The sequence below is a fragment of the Triturus cristatus genome, chromosome 5_1 (assembly GCF_964204655.1).
Source record: "Triturus cristatus chromosome 5_1, aTriCri1.1, whole genome shotgun sequence".
Classification (NCBI taxonomy): Eukaryota; Metazoa; Chordata; class Amphibia; order Caudata; family Salamandridae; genus Triturus; species Triturus cristatus.
The window spans coordinates 777,287,717-777,305,961 of NC_140587.1; positions in this window are offsets into that span (position 1 = coordinate 777,287,717).

An 18,245-nucleotide genomic window follows, 5' to 3' on the forward strand; every position below is an offset into this window, starting at 1 on the left:
TGTCGCATAAGAAACATGTTTATGAGGGTAAACAGACATAATATTGAGTTGTTAATGTCGACTTGCATTAATATCGAGTTAAAAATATCGTGAAACAAAAATATCGACTGTCAGAATATCGTGATCAAGAATATTGAGTTAAAGGTAAGTCATATCATTTTAAAAATATCAAAGTCATTAATTTCGTTTGCAAAAATATTGTTGTTAAAAATATTGTTGTTTTAGTTAGTGTTATGTATTTTAATATGTATTTTTTTAAAACTATTTTTATTTGGCACAAAATATTGTTCTTTACAATAAACATTGAGACCATTGTTGACTCTGATTGTTGTCCTTTCGTTCGTGGCATGGTAGCTTATACATTGTCGAATATACAAAGTCTTTACAGTTAGGAACATTCTACATTTTCGTTTCAGTCACAATTCTCCACCAATGAATCATCAGACGGTATTGTACATATGTTGCCTCGAAAGGCGTTCCATTGTCCCAACACCCGTTCCCATTTTTTGGGGCATCCTCTATGCATGTACACCGCTATTTCAGCCACCATCACCATATCCATATCATTACTCCAATCCCTTACCGTGGGCGTACTTCGTGCCCCCCATTGTTTTGCGATGTTCCTCATGGCTAAACACATACCTAGTGTCCCCCAGGTTTGTGCTGCACTGTTGAGATCTGTAGCCATATGTTCAATAAACATCTCTTAGGCTCTGGAGGTACCGGGGCCCCACTTACTGTCGTTATTGTGGACATGACCGCCTCCCAGTATGCCTCTATTCCTGGACATTCCCATAGTGTATGCTAAAATGGGCCAGTTGCTCCACATTGCTGTAGGCAGAGCTCACTGTCTGACCGTCCCATTTTAAATAATGTAACTCTAGTGTAATAAATCCGATGTAGCACTTTAAGTTGGATTAGGCACAGTTTTGAAGAAATTGCCACCTCCCTTGGAGACGCTAGCGCCTCTTGATAGTCTGTCTCATCCAAGTCTCCCACCTCTTTCTGCCATTTCTCCCGGAGGGTTTGTGTGGGGTCGGGGTGAATATTAATAAGTTTAAGATACGTTAGAGATGTGGCTTTTTTGTGTAAGTGTTCCGCTAATAGTCTGTACTCCAAAGGAGAAGCCTCTGGAAGGGCCGTGTCAGGTGGGATGGCTGTCTCCAGTGGGTACTTGATTTGGAGATAACAAAACACTTCTGTAGAGGCCGTTTCGTATTGGTCTTAGAGTTGGGAGAATGTGATTACTTTTCCATTGTCCCATAGATCTCCCACCCGCGAAATTCCTATGGCATCCCATTGCTTGAACACTTTACTGTTGCGTAATGTGCCTAGCATGTCAGTATCCCAGAGGGGTGTTGCTTGCATGATCTTTTTGTGCTATCTGAGCTTTCTGTGCACTGTATGCCAGAGCTGAATCGTATGTTTTGTCGGCCCTATCATAACCGTCTTGTATTTAGTATTATACAGTGCTCAGTTAAGCCCTTCTATAACTAGTGTAAGTCTATCGAGGTGATAGGCTGGGTCAGTGTGTGGGATATGAATCTATTGATTTATTACCGTTAGTTGGGATGCCCAAGAATATGCTTGTATACTTGGTAGCACGATGTACCATGTTCGAAATAATTTGGTCTTCGCTATCCGGGCCTGTTTTCCATTCCAGAGGAGTTTCGTCACCTCTGTCTCTATAGCCCGGAAGTAGGCTGGGGGACTAAGAATGGGGTGTTCTGTAGGGCATATAGAAATCGGGGAAGAGCCATCATTTTGAAGATCGCTGCTCTCCCCAGGAGCGTCAGTGGCAGGGATTGCCAATTTTTAGTGTCTCTACGCAATTTCTTTAGGGGTTCTAGCAGATTTAGGGTCATGAAGTCCTTCAAGTCAGAAGTGATGTGGGTCCCAAGGATTTGAAACTATCCCCCACTATTGTTACTGCGCACCCTTTAGGTAATCTCGGGTGCGGACCGTGCAGAACGTATAATTTGCTCCAATTGATGGTATATCCTGAGTGTTTCCCATAAGCGTAGCAAATATTCAGGATGCAATGAAATTAACGGCTGGGGGAGGCCATGTATACCAGGATATCATCTGCATATAGGGATATGCGATCCTCACAGCTCTCCGTCCAACGGAGCCCGCGAGCAACTGGATCCTGCCTTATCCATGCAGCCAAAGGCTTCAACACCAGGGCAAAAAGCAGTGGCGACAATGGCCAACCCTGTCTTGTACCCCGCCCAAACGGAAATTCTTTGGATATGTGCTCATTCGCCACTACATGTGCAGAGGGTTTCATGTACAGCAATCTTACCCATGAGCAAAACCTAGGTCCAAAGCCCAACCTTACGAGCACTGCAAATAGGAATGGCCACTCCACCATGTCAAAAGCCATACGGGCGTCTAGGGATAGTATTACGACCTCCTCTTGTATCGTGTGTTTGCATCCTAGTACGTTCTGGAGTAGTCTTAAATTCAAGGCCGTGTTCCTGCCTGGCATGAACCCTGACTGGTCAGGGTGTATCAATTTGGTTTGGTGGGGCGTCAGTCTATTCGCTAACGCTTTGGCCAAAATCTTGGCTTCTGCGTTGATTAGGGAGATGGGTCTGTAGGAGGCACAGTCACGGGCTGGTTTCCCTGGCTTGTGTATGGCTATGACCGTTGCTGATCTCTGAACTTTAGGGAGTTCTCCTCTTTCTAAGCTTGTGTTGTACATTTTTAACAGGTAGGGGTGATTATTGTCGCACTTTTCTTATATAGCTCAATAGGGATGCCATTTAGACCCAGAGCCTTCCCTGATTGCATGTTTCCCATTGCTATTGTCAACTCATCAGAAGTAAGTTCGGACTCCAGTAAGCTTGTGTCCTCTTTTGTGAGTGGGAAGCCGGAAATCTCGGAGAAACACTTCCGCCTCCTCCTGTTGTGTTGTGGTTGCTGGGGTGTACAACTCAGCCTAGTGGTGCGCTAGCGTATCTAGTATGGATAGGGGGTCCGTTACTACTTCGCCCATTGAAATTTGGAGTTTAGCCACCCAGCGACTTGCTCGCTCCCATTTATCTAGCCACGCCAGCAGCTTGCCGGCTTTATCTCCTACTTCGTATATCGTATGACGTGTGGCTGTCAGTCGGTATTTTGTGCCTTCCCACAGGTAATCCTTATATTCTTGTTTTTTGAGTTGGAGTAGATGTGTGTTGGTGTCCGAGCTATCAAGGGAGTGTTGTGTTTTTAGTGTTTGAAGTTCGTGGTTGAGTGTCAGTACTGTTTTTGTCTTTTCTCTTTGCTGGTCGGTGATTAGGGAGATGGCTTGCCCACATAAGACCGTCTTGTATGCCTCCCAAAAAAAGGGGGATGAGGAAACCGATGGTGCATTATCATCAAAATAGTGTCTCGTAGCTGTGGTCAGGCCTTTCCAGATTTTTTTTTTTTTTAGGGAGCCAGGGTAGATCGGAAATATACGGCTTTGTGTGGAGGTGTACCAGGTATATTTGGCTAGTATAGGGAAACGGTCTGATATTCCCTGTGGTAAGGGTGTTATGTCTATGAATTTCCCCATGTTGTCAGCTGACATCAATATATAATCTATTCTAGAAAGACTGTTATGTGCCCCTGAGTGGTACGTATATTGTTGTGCCTGCGGGAAATGGGAACGCCAGACATCCACCAGGCCTATTGTCTCAAGGAAGCCTGTGAGCATGGAGTGAGTGCCTTGTTGTTGTCGCGGGGGCGTTCGGTCTAACTTGTCGTTAAGAATCATATTGAAGTCGCCTCCCACGATAAGCTCTCCTTCCGGAAGTCGGAGCAGAAAAGCGCTGAGCCCAGGGAATGCTATTGAGTGAAGCATTGGAGGAATATAGGCCGTTATTATGTTAATCATTCGCCCATCCCATTGGCAGGTAGCGGCTGCAAAGCGGCCTTGGTCGTCCGTGTATGTGTGTTTAACAATGAGTGGGGACTGCTTCTTAATCAGAATCCCCACCTCTCGGGAACCAGTTGAAAATTCGGAATGTACTATCAGTTTGAGGCCCCATCTGTCGAGGGCCTTACAGGTAGAGCCAACGCGGTGGGTTTCCTGCAGGCGTACCACTGCTGGTGCCTTACGCTTGTGGTATTGTAGCACTAACCCTCTCTTCACTTTATCTCTGAGACCATTTATGTTCCAGGAAGCTAGTGGTAGGTGCTGAGCATGTGTGGGTGGGAGGACGACAGGCTCAGGGTGTGTGGTATCATGTGCCATTGGAGTCGGTAAAGTCAGAACAGTATACTCAACATACGAGTCACGGTCTCATATGAGTGTTTGAATGTTGTACCATTAACCATAACAGCAAAGGAAAAGAAGAAAATAAATTTGAACTCGTAAACATAAACAGTTTCCCCGCCCCCCTCCCTACCTCCCTGCATGATGGTTTACAAACTACCACCTCCCCAACATTGCAGAGTGCCTAATACCCATTGTTCAATACCTTTGTTGGGGGAAGTCCACCCCGGTACCCTCCCCAGTACCCCTTCTTATCTGTTATATTGTCTCTTGTAGTTGTTCATCGGTCCACAGTGTCAACCACGACCATCGCGACGTCCCGCTGCACACTCCTAAGGGCAGATCTGTAGGTGCCATCGTAAGCTGCCAGATTTCCACTTGATATCTATGAGCATCGGGTCAGTGGCTCTGCACTTTCAGGGCCCTTCGTGATGATTTGGTGATTGTAGCAGCAATGCAGAAGTGAGCTCAGTAACTTGACAGATTATGTCGTAGGCTTATAGCCTCTAGTAGGAACACTACTGCTTTTTTAAAGTTACTTGTCTTTGTTGGAGCCGTCGCTTGCCGTTGCTTCATCATGCCGCTCTAGTTGTGACGCATTTGGTGTTGCTCGATATGTTGTCCTTTCCATGTCATCCACGATTTGTGACTTGGTGCCATCCATCAAGCCAGTCTTGTGCTTCCTCCGGCGTTGTGAAGAACCATACTTTCCCGTCTGCTACCACTCTTAATTTCGAGGGGAACATCATCGAATATTTGAGCTCACAAGCTTGGAGTTTTTTCTTTATTACAAAACAAAATGCGTCTTTGCTTGGCTACGGCGGCTGTGATGTCAGGGAAGAACGAGATTGTACTGTGCTAACAGTGCACCGGCGGGGCTATTCTTGTAGTCTGCAAAATGAGGTTGCGGTCTCGAAAATTGAACATCCGGGCTTGTATGGGTCTTGGTGGTGCACCTGGCTTAGGCCTGCCTCCCGGGACCCGGTGGGCTCTTTCGACTGAAAAGTACTGTGAGAGACCTCGAGGTTGTAGTTGATTTTTGATTAGGTTTTCTACAAAAATTGCTGGTCCTCCTGTTCCTTCTGGCATGCCTACGATGCGCACATTGTTACTCCGGGAGCGGCCTTCGAACTCATCCAGCTTTGCCGCCATGGCTTTGTTTTCTAGATGTGTCACCTGTCATTTGAGGGCGGCCGTGTCCACAGCTAGACTGGTTGTCGTTGTTTCTACATCCGATACTTTTGTGCTTAATTTTCGGAAATCCGCTCGTATTAACGTATGTTCAGTGGCTACAGTGTCTATTCTGGACTCCATGGACGTATGTACCTTGTTGAGTGTGGTCATTATGTCCTGCAAAAGTGACTTCCTCATTCCCCCGTCTCGGCTCGATCTTCTGTAGACGTTGCAGCACGATCTGGCGGTTCCTGGCTGGATTTGTTGCAAGTGTATTTGTCCAGCTTTGTTTGGTGTGTGACGCGGTGACCCCTGCCTCCTATGGTGCCGTAGCTCAATGGAGTTGTTATGTTCGAGAGGGCCTAGGTGGTAGTCACCATTGCCTGCCAGTGTGTTTGGCGATCACACGCGGCCTTTCGGGTTTCTTACCCCCAGGGTATAACACTGCATTGCCCACTCGTTGATAGGCTTCAATTAGGGGGTCACACCGGTGAGTATCGTGCTGTGCTCAATCTGGGTCGTGGATGCACTGCTACCCTTTCTCTGTTGCTCAGGTGTTACAGAGGGACTTGTACCGGTCACAGATGTTCCTGCACCGATTATCAATATTGTGCCAGTTCAGGTGCAACACGGTGTGGGGCCTAAGAGATCACCACCCGCTGCGCCTCTTACAGTCTATGCTTGCATGTATGCCGCTAAACTAGATGGTTCAGCCTGGGCCTTCCCCTGCGGGGAGTAAGCCGCAATGTTCTTGGTGATGCGACCTGGCACTTTGTGTGTCTTTCCCTATTTGGCTTTGTTTCTCTTCCGCTGCCGCGTATGCAGCGCACCGGAATGTTGGGCCGTGGGGCTACCTTATATTTGAAGCCTGCCCTTGTGTGTGCATCGTGTTGGGCCGTGCGCCTCTCCAGGACAGTCCAGTTGCGGCGCCTTGCGCCTGGTACCTACTTCCACTGCGTGGTATGGGCGCGCGGTGACCGCACACGGCCGTTGGTGTTATTACAGGGATTTGGACTGCCGGTTACTTTGTATTTCGTCACTGCGCCCTGCTGCGCCCCTGCTCGTCGTCTGGGCTTTTTTTGTGGTCGCTTCACACTGGGGGAGGTTCTGAAGGTCCTGTCTGTCTGGGCCGGCAATTCACTCGAGGCCCCAGGTGCATCTTCGGATATAGGCTGCGGGTGTTACACACGGCCAGACATGCTCAGTTTTGCGGCTGAGAGCACCCCGATGAGACTTGTCGGTCCCCATTGCTTTCCGATTCCGTCACGTTGTGTTTGTTGATGAATTCAACTGCGGATGGCTGAAAGGATGGTCGGGGAACCCTGCGGAGGTCCGGAGCTTCTCTAGACGGTGGCCATTTCATTCGGCTGCCGGCCACGCCCGTTTAGTATTGCTTTTGTTTTTTAATATATGTGTTAAATTTTTAGAAGTTCTTAATTTTTTTTTAAGTACATTTTGCGTTTTAGTTCCGTAGCGGGTTGTGGGCTGATAGGGGAATAGGATGGGAAGTAATTTAATTATAATCCATTTTTTTATAATTTTGAGAAGTTATTACATTTTTTTTAATTACATTTTGCGTTTTGGTTCTGTAACGAGTTGTGAGTTTATAGGGGAATAGGGTGGGAAGTAATTTAATTGTAATTAATTAATTAATATTTTTATCAATTAACATTTATGTATTTAATATTTTATATTGTTAATTGTGGTAATTAATTTATTACTAATTAGTTATTAATGGGTTGTTAATTATGATTAATTAATTGGTAATTATGTTAATTGTGTAATTTATTTAGGAGCGGTTGTGGGTTTATAGAGGAGTAGGGTGGGAAGTAATTTAATTATAACTAATTAATTTATATTTTTTATTAATTAATATTTATGTATTTAATATTTTATATTGTTACTTGTGGTAATTATTTTATTATTAATTAGTTATTAATTGGTTATTAATAATCATTAATTAATTGTTAATTATATTAATTATGTCATTTTTTTAGCAGCTGGTTGAGGGTTGAAAGGGGAGTAGGGTGAGAAGTAATTTAATTTGAATATATTTTTTAATATTCTTTATATAATATTTATTTAAAGTCATTTTATAGTGTTAATTGTGTTAGTTAATTTATTAATACTTGTTTTTATTTGCTTACTAGTTGTTATTAAGTAATTCATCAACTACCAGGGTGAGGGTCGACAGTGGTATGGCATAATGAATAAACAACAAATGCACACTATGTGCATCTATGTGTTCAGTACTCTTGCGATCGAAAGGGTTCCTTACATACATTGAGCCTGCCACAATTTTGATTTTTACTGATCTTTACTATGTGACTAGCACTATTTTAGTGTGATAGCTTGCAGACTCAGGTAGTCACTATTTACATTGTTTGGGCACGAACAGATGAGTGTATTTAGACACTTGTCAGCATTTTACCATTTCAAGATGTCTGCCAATATGCTTCGGCTTGACAATGTATGTCCCGGATATATGCCACCCTGCATTTCCTTTATTCTGTACAGCAATTATGTTCAACTACATGATATGACTTCTTGCAGTGTCACTTCAATGCTGTTACGAATGCACAGCCACACAATGTGTACCATGTTTTAGACATTTATTTTGGCGATTAACATAATTCTAAGATGCCTGCCGTGATAACCACAGTGTAGTAATCTTTGTCCTTTGTTTATGCTCAGCATTTGAAGCTTTATTAGTCATGGTTTTGCTTTGCACTGTTGGATTACGTGAACAAGGCTTCTCTGGAAGCTGAAACGCGTTGTGATTAAACTCCTTTGGATTCTCTGGAGTGTCCTGTGTTTTGTTGACTAAGAGCGCACTACTAGCGATCCTTTACTGGATTTTACTACCGGCGTGCTCCGCCGGTGCGTGCGCCACCTTCATTGGGTCCCCGACTGTCGGCAGGAGCAACTTTGTGGAACTATATATATATATATATATATATACATATATATATGTGCATATTATTATCTTTATGTTACAGGTGTATGTATACATATGCATTAACATTTTTTAATATGTTTCTAACATTTTATAATTTATTAAAATCATTATTTATTAATATTATTAAGTAAATATATATATTATATTTTATATATGTATGATTATGTTTTTTACATTATATTTATTACTTATAATTTTAAAAATGTTCTATGAATTATAAATATATTTTTTTAAATTGTATGTATTCTTTACTTTATTTAACATTATTTTTTATACATTTAAAAAAACGATATTTTTAACAACTATATTTTTTACAAGGATATTTTTTTTCTCGATATTTTATTACTTACCATTATAAAGATAGGATGTCGATATTTTTGACAACAATATTTATGTCCCCATATTTATGTACCACGATATTTGTGTAGTTGATATTATGTCAGTGATCCGTTCATGAGAAAGCAACAAATGATAATAATGATGTTTGATGGTCCCTGAAACATACAGGACCAAGTTATATAATGCAACTAGTATGAATACAGATATTAATCATTCTTAGTAAAAGAAATGGCAATCCTCTGATCAGTGTGAGGTTATCGATTGTATTGCAATATACACTGCTGTGTAGAGGGACAGGAATGCGTGCAACAAAATAACATACATAAGAATTAGGAATTTATTTTCATTTTATTTTGTTTGCACTTGTACTGCGCATCGGCTACCCAAAAAGGGTTTCCCGGCGCATCTTTGCTGTTACAGATGGAGAGAAAAGTCTTATTTATCGAATAGCCAGGTTTTTAGCAACTTTCGGAAACTGGAGTAGTTAGGCGCATTTCTCAGTGAAATGGGGAGAGAGTTCCAGTGAGACGGGCCTAAGTAGGCAAAGGATTTACCTCCTATGCGAGTGCGCTTAAATTTAGGGATCCTAAAACGGCCCTGAGTGGCTGATCTGAGGTTCCTGGATGGGATATATGTATTTCCCAGTGAGCGGAAGTACTTCGGGGCTGTGTTGGCTTTTATTTTATACATATAGGTGAGGGCTTTAAATTTCACTCGATTTTCAATATTGAGCCAATTAAGTTTACGTCGGAATGCAGAGACTGATTCCCTTTTTGGTACCTTGCATAGTAATCTGACTGCCGCGTTTTGGGCCATCTGTAGACGATGGAGGTTAGCCATATTTGATCCTAAGTAAAGGACATTTCCGTAATCTAAACGGGATGTTATTAAGGTGTTCACCACCGTTTTCCTGGTTGACTTGGGGAGCATCCAGCAGATTTTCCTCAGCCATCGTATGATGGAGAAACAGGTGGCTGCCACTATAACTGATTGTGCATGCATGCTCAAGTTATCATCCAGGAGTACACCTAGGTTACGTACTTGCGAAACTGGGTTTGGGAGGTTGCCCATTTTCTCTGGCAAATGTTGATGGCTCCATAGATGTTTCTGTTTTCCTAGAATGACAACCTCTGTTTTTTCACCGTTTAGTTTTAGAAAATTTTCCTTCATCCGGGTTGCAATGTTGTTCAGTCCATTTTTAAGCGTAGAGATGTCATTTACGTTTTGGGCCGCCAATGAAAAAATAATTTGCGAATCATCTGCATAGGAATAGATCGTGAGTCCCGACTCTTCAACTAACTCAGCCAAAGGCTTAACATAAATGTTGAAGAGAAGTGGACTCAGGATGGATCCCTGTGGTACGCCATGACTGAATAAATGGGTTTCGGAGCATGCATTTTGAGAGAACACTTGAAATGTCCTGTTTGAGAGAAAATCCTGGATCCATTTGAGAGCATCCCCACTGATTCCTATGTTGCTCAGAGTGTTTAAGAGCACCTTGTGTGAGATGGTATCAAAAGCAGCGCTCAAATCCAATAGGATGAGCGCTACTGTTTCTTCTTTATCCAATTTCTGGCGGATCGTCTCTATCACACCCAAAAGTGTGGTTTCCGTTGAAAATCCTGCCCTAAAACTGGACTGTGACTGGTGAAGAAGTTGATGAGTGTTCACATATTGTGTCAACTGGAATTGGATGTGTTTTTCTAACATTTTAGATAAGATTGGAAGAAAGGAAATGGGACGGTAATTTTTCGTAACCGTTGCATCAGCATTAGGTTTTTTCAGCAAGGGGTGGATCATGGCATGCTTCCAAAGGGAGGGAACTTTAGCCTCTTTAATTGACATGTTGAGTACCTGCGTTATAGTAGGTATCACAGATAGATTTAACTGCTTGAGAATGTTGGCTGGAATAGGGTCTCTTGGTGACCCCGATTTGATTGAATTTAATAGGTCTTCAACAATGTTCATAGTTAATAGGGGCCAATCTTTTATTGCATGCTCGATCTTTCCTTGATTGGAGTTCTGCATACCATCTGATGCAGTAACCTTTGGCCTCGGGGCCTCCGTGTCCTGTGAGATGATATCTTGATAGATACCTTCCACTTTATCTATGAAGAGGTTCGCAAGTTCTTCACATTTGGATAGTGACAGAGTAGGTGGTTTGGCTATTGCATCTAAGCCAGCCAAAGTTTTCACTGTGTTAAAGAGTATTTTTGCACAGTTTGAGGCCTTAGTGATGGTTTGATTCACGAAGGTGGCACGTGCTAGCTTACATTCCTTATGGTATTCACTTAAAGCGGCTTTATAAGCTACTTTGTCTATAGGGTTATAGTTTTTTCTCCAGTGTCTTTCAAGAGTTTTACAGCTAGATTTAGACATCTTCAAAGAATCGGTATACCATGGTGCTGGGGGATGATGTGTGATTTTATTTTGTTTGGCGGTAGGTAGACATAGGTCCACTGCTTTGGTAAGCCAGCATTGGACATCATTTGCTAGTGGGTCTATTTGTTGCTTCATCGATGGTATGTGCGCCTCTAGACATCTAGTCATTTTCGCTACGTCTAACCTCTTCCAGTTTCTATGCGGATTCTCTATGCGAGTTATGTCACTTCCTCTGTTTGTATTGTAGGGTGATATCAAGGAGAAATTTATCTGGTGGTGGTCAGACCAGATTGTAGGCAATGCTGGGGAGCAGGTGATTGTATCTAGATTGGTAAAAACGGGATCCAGGAAATGTCCTGCTCTGTGAGTAGGTCCTTCATTTACCAGTTTAAGATTTTGAGAGGCCATGTCCGCGATAAGTCTTGTGCTATTTCTACAGGCGAGATCTTCTAGGTGGAGATTTAAATCTCCTAGTACGGTAAAGTTGGCCTTATTTGTTATCTGGAAAGAAATTTCTTCCATTAATACAGAAATCCAATTTGTCATCGAGTCGGGTGGTCTGTATATAAGTATCCCAGAGAAAATAAAGTAGGGAGACAGGGTAAGTTTAAAGAGGGCAGCTTCACATGTTGTAATGGGAAGTTCATCGAGAGTGCAGCTATAGGTTTTTTTAAAAATTACTGCAATTCCACCTCCTATCTTATTGGTACGATCTACTCTTACTATAGCATAGTTCGAGGGTAGGGCTATTGTTATGTTTGGTCCCGAACTTTCCTGGTGCCACGTTTCTGTGAGAAACACTGCATCCGGTTTTTCATACAAAAGGAGGTCAAACATATTAGCACTATGTTTGGGGAGTGATCGGCAATTATTTATACTTATCATGTTATATGTTGTGGGTCCTCTGCATTTTTTCCTATGACAAGGATTCTCAGTACCCTTAGAATTTAATGCGAAACTGCAGGAATTGCAGAGAAACGGCTCTAAGACATTATGGGCTCTAGCACACTTGGCCCTTGTGGGCTCCCCGATAGCTTTTAGAGTTTCAGCGCCATATATATATGTCCCTGTCTCACTTAGTTGTTTTGGTGGGAATGTAATAGATGGTATTTCCCCTAGTTTTTTAGCAGGGGTTCTGGCCCTCAGCCCGGGCCAGGCGCGGACGGGAGCAGACGGACTTGCCTTTGGCGCGCCTTCGGCGCACCACCGGCACGCCCGCTGCGCACGTCCGCTGCGCGAGGAAATACAGAGGAGTCCATTTTATCTTAGCAGCGCCACAACAACTAGCCCGCTGCCCGCTCCGATTTCCTCCCAAGATGGCAGCGGAAATCGATCGGCAGATTCCGGTGGTGTTTTCAGTGTCCCCTGTCCAGAACCTACTCGTCTAGACCGGGTAAGCAGAGGCAAAGCAGCAAGTCAAGGTTTAAATCGCAATTTAGGTGCTTTTATTTAAAAATAGATCGAGTGTCAGCGCGAGTTTCGATTAAAAGAATCAGTTCAATTTTACAAGTAAAAAGCAACAATGACAAAGAATATCACGAGACACACTAAAAGCTCCCGGCTTTCCGCCTCAGGAGTTGCTAACACAGGCTAACAGCTAGGGGAATAATCATTTAAAATGTGACTTTCTATTTCTGATGAGCACAGAAGGCTAAATAGGAACTTCAATACCGAAGGTGTGTGCTTAGAAACAAAAGAGCAGTGCATGAGCCAAGAAATGTGAAAGTGGAGAATGTAGATATGGTAACAGGGGCCATATTATGTAACGTGCCCTGGGAGTACAACTGGTGTTTTAAAATTCTTTCTGCACCTCTGGAGCACTTTGGCATTATACAAGTCACCACAGGCGCGTACACGACCCCTTCTATAATAAGATAGCGCCAGCTAGCTAGCTTCTTTTCTATCATAAAGGGGTGTTCCCTCATTTTCATGTGGATATGACCCCATGAAAATGAGAGAAACACGTTGCCACAGTGCCTGTGCTGTATTATAGACATGGGTGCAGAGTCAAAGAGGCTGTCAAGGGACACACTGACTGTGTGCCACAAATAGGTTGGGCACAGTTAGTGCGCCCAGAGACTACTACTCTGGAGGAGGAAAGGTGGCCCCATGGACCACCTTAGATATCCACTTGCAAGCTGATGCAGTCACTCACTGCACCCGTCAGCAGGGAGCTCTCTGTTCCCCTTGAAAACGCAGGCTGGGTGCTGTGTGAACTGTGAAAGGTGGACTGACGGCTTCAATCAGCTGGTCTGTCTTTCACCAATGCACTACCCTCGGGGCAGTGAGAGTTTGCGGCCTCACTGGGAGCAGTATTATCAGTAACAGGGTGCACTGTCTGTGTTTTTCCAAGGACAAATAGCTAAAGGTGAACTGTGGCACATACAGGAAGAGTGTGTCCTTTGGGTTACACAGCCCCAAGAGCCTGATTAACAGAAAATTGCGTCCTCTGGAACTTTTGTGATGCTTCAGATGCAAATCTGCATTATAGAAAGAGCTGCAGGCACCTGCACTGCCCCTTTTGTGATACACAATGCACAGGCACACATTTTGCATCCACATAATGTAATGTTGACATACCTTCATTTGCATTGCATGTGTGACCCTATGGTTATGGGAGAAGGCATTTGCTCATGCACTTGTGCCTAATTGCTGATGAAGGTGCATTGCCAAAAATGCTTTTGAGGATGCACTAATTACATGTCACCCATGAGGTGGTGCACTGTGTCTCAGGGTGCAATTTGTTGGTTAGATACTGCACCACCCCCAACCCACGCTGGCATCCCTGTCCAAGGCATCTTTGGCATGTTTAGAAGCACACATTAAACTAGACCAACATAGGAAAATTGTAGGCAAAATATCATAACAGTGTCATATTCCCAAATGTTTTGTTAATGAGGCCATTTTTCTACTTTTTTGAAATTCTTAAAGCATCAGGACTTCTCCCTCAAAATCTCAACATTTTTAGATTTCCATGCTATAGCCTGTTTCTGACTGGGCAACGTGCAGATGGAGGGCAGAAAAATATGCATTTGCACATTTTTTTTTCCATACAGAGAAGTTCATTCAGAAATGCAAAGAAAAGGTTTTCAAACAAATGAGAAATTTTAGGAGTAACAACTGAGAACGTTCCCGAGATCTATCAAAGCCAATTTTGTACTCGCCAATTATTACATCCATGTTGCCCAGGAGAAGTGTTTAATGATAGCAAGTAATCTACTATTGTTAAGTGCCATGAGCACCAAAAAACAAGTGGACCCTTCTTCTGTGGTTCTGCACTGTTATTTGCAGTCTATGTTGGACGCAGATTCCCATAATTTTCTAATATTCGGTACCTAACAGTTGTTTTTTTAAAAAATATCCTGAAACAGGTGTGAAGTCATAAATTACACCTCAATGAAACAACTTATAAATTAGGAAATTAATGATGACTGTGATGTCAGCAGTGATGCATATCATGTAATGTCAGCACAATTATTAGAATTTCTGATGGTTCCCTATGCATCATGCGTGAAGTCAGGAGCAGTCTACTTGGAAGGTGAGATACGATTTTGATGGACATGGTGCAAGTTATGGTTTGTGTAGTGTTTCATAACTGGCGAATTTCAGGGAATTTTAGGATTTAGTATGGTACTATAACGTCCCTTTAGATGTGTTTTTAACAGTGATTTTATTGGGGTTTTGTATACATGTGATCGTTACAGAATTTGCGCTACCTGACCACAACGCATTTTTTTCTTTGAATTTCTGAGGTTTTTTTAAAAGGAGGAGGAGCGATTTGGTGCATGGCCACCATCCGTGCATGGTCAACCCCCTTAGCCTATCTTTTTACCATTCACGCTAGGAGTTGGATGCTGGGCTTGGACTCTGGGAAGTTCCTATGTCCAATCGCCCATGTGTTCAAACCCCACTGTGCGTGTTGGGAGTTAGATGCAGGGCCTGTTGTGGCAAGGCCCTTTGCCTAACTCCCTGTGCATCCATCCCCACTGCATATGGTCTTTAGCCTGGTCCTATGTCCAACCAGCCAGGTATCCCAAAAGGCCATACATCCAACCACAGACCTGATGACAAGTGTTGGACTGGCCTTTTTAGAGAGTCCGGCACTGCACATGGGCCCGCTTGATAGACTAAAAGATTATCAAACTTCCCAAAAAGCCAGTCCAACACTGCTAATAGCTTAACCTTTTTTTCATTTTTTTAAATGTTCTTATTTCTTTAAATTCTAAATTAGAAGCTTGTATATTTTTAATTTATTTAACAGCTAGTGTTTTATGGACTGGGGGCCCGATTCACAGAACTAATCTGAGACAAAATCCTAAACTTACTACTTTTGGTATTCACAGAAGGCACTTACTACTTTTGGTATTCACAGAAGGATTTAGTAGTAGTAAATTTAGGAGTCCTAACTTACTACTTTTGGTATTCACAGAATGCACTTACTACTTTTGGTTAAACTTTCTACTTTTGGTTAAACTTACTACTTTTGGTATTTACAGAAGGCATTTAGTAGTAGTAAAGTTAGGAGTCCTAACTTTACTACTACTAAATGCCTTCTGTGAATCCCAAAAGTAGTAAGTTTAACCAAAGTAGTAAGTTTAAATAAAAAGTAGCAAGTTTAACAAAAAGTAGTAAGTGCATTTTGTGAATACCAAAAGTAGTAAGTTAGGACTCCTAAATTTACTACTACTAAATCCTTCTATGAATACCAAAAGTAGTAAGTTTAACAAAAAGTAGTACGTTTAACCAAAAGTAGTATGTTTAACCAAAAGTAGTAGGTAGGTGCATTTTGTGAATACCAAAATTAGTAAGTGCCTTCTGTGAATACCAAAAGTAGTAAATTTAGGATTTTGTCTCAGATTAGTTCTGTGAATCGGTCCCATGATTTGCTAACTGTCTCCCAATGACAGTGCTGTACATTTCTTCTTCAACCCGCTGAACTTTATTGATGCCTATTGCGGAGCCATATAAGTATATACAATCTTATTTGTCTTCGTGACCCTCACAAATCCACTGAAACTCAGGAGAATGGCATTTTTTTCCAAATCAAAATGGCGGCATCAGGCTCTCAAATGTTTTTGAAGTCACAAATTTGCTGTCAACTAAGTGAATTTTACTCACTTCTTTGTACACTTTTTCCATGTCTCTGGTTACCCGTAAATCCCCCCCTTTTGGCTAACAGTGTTCATCAGGTCTCCCATTGTTTGTGTGATTTTTTTTCCTAGGTGCAAAACTCAATGTTTTTTATTTTTTTATTTTGAAACAGAATGGTAGCTTTGGGATGCCTCCACCTTAGTCAGAGGGTCAGGGAATGCTTCTTCCGCCCTTTATGTGTTAAGGACAAGAGGGTTCAACATTCTGCTCTTCTAGATATTAATTATCTCCTTAAGAGGGACCCATAAAGGATCGGTTAAATTCACAAAGGTGAAAAAGCCTCCTTGGCAATCTATGCACTCTAATTGAAGAAGATTAGCAGTGATTAGAATGGCAAGCACCAAACTCCTCCCGAAGGAACAGGAAGAAGAAAAGAGTTAGACTACATATCAGGAGAAGAATCCAACTGAAGTTCCACATGCAATGCGTAAAACCCAGGTACAAAGATAGACGCAAAGCGATGAAGAATACAAAAGAAAAAGGGAACAAATGCATTGCGGTGCATTCCTCACTTAGGGCTGCCTCCTAAAATATGGTCTAACAGGAACTGAAATCACAGGAAAAAGGCATTAGTTTGTTTTCAATTGGGACCTTCTGACAAAGTCCTATTGATTGACCACCATCTTGGAAAGGGTTGCTATCAGGTTTAACCATGGCTTTTTGTGGAATTTGCTGCATTGATATTGGAAGCAAACAAGAAGCCCAAGTTTGTCATAATTCTCAAAGCACTGCATTCCCTGATTCCACTACTGCCATTCACACCCTGAACACTGAACAGCTCTCAGAGCACCCATCTGGGTAGCCACAAGTATGGAGAGAACAGGGCAGTTCAGGCAGTACAAGGTCTAAGCCACAAGTTGAATGTGACATCTTAGAACATGCTGCTGGACAATCCATGCAATGATTCTTCCTTTTAGGCCAACACAGGGCTTCTGCTAAGCTCTCAACTCCCTTCTCGCCACTAATGTAAAGGTGTACTCCCCTACAGTAGCTCCAGCGAATCAACAAAGGAGCATGGACTGAAGAAGCATCTTCCCAAGAATGCCCAAGAAAAAGATAATCTTTCTAGTGAATTATTAAGGCAAGAATTGAACTCGAAACGGTTTCACTCTGGATCCAAGGTACTACACCACTTTTATTGCTAATCTCAGTAGAATTCTCGAGGCAGGGACATTAGTGGGGAAATTAGTGAAATGCGGATGAAAAAGACCCCTGATTAGGATGAATTGTGTGCAGAATTCAAGAGGATGTATGAAGATACATTTGCCACAGAATCAGTTACTGAACCTTGGCTAACAGTAAATTACCTGAATTTGTGAGGGAGGCAGGAATGATTATGCTCTCCATACCAAGATTATTCCTACTCATAAAGGCATTTATCTTTGATAAATGCAGCACAAAAGACAAAATGCAGCAGTCATGTGAATCTATATTCGTTAACAGAACCGTAGCCGAAAAGCTTTTAAAAGGTGGCACATTCAGCCAAACGTTGTTCTGTGATGAAGACTTCCTGAAAGCAAGTCCACAACTGCCAGAATAATTCCTCATTGCACTAGTTTCCTATTTCATTCATCATTTTATTGGCAAACAGAGTAAATAAAGTACTTGTCATTAAGTAAATGGAACAACAAGGCTGCTTCTGTCAGCGGTGGGGCTTCCAAGATGACCTCAGACAGTACAAGATTTGGGATCACACCATAATGCACCAGGCTTAAGCTTATATAAGAAAATATATGATTCTGTGAAGGTATCCCACCTTCTCACCCAGACTATTAATTATTATGCCATGTAAATAATTCCCCTGACTGATGGCACCTCTTACTTCCAGAAGGTGAAATGTAGTGTGAAATGAGGCAAAGCTCTGCATTGTACTTGGAAATTCTCATCAAATTGAGTCCTGCTCATCCTTGTCACAGTCATTATATTTGAGAAGGAGCCATGTACGAGGAATAGGTAACTGTACTAGCTCTAAATAAAAAGCAAACTTTTTAGCCC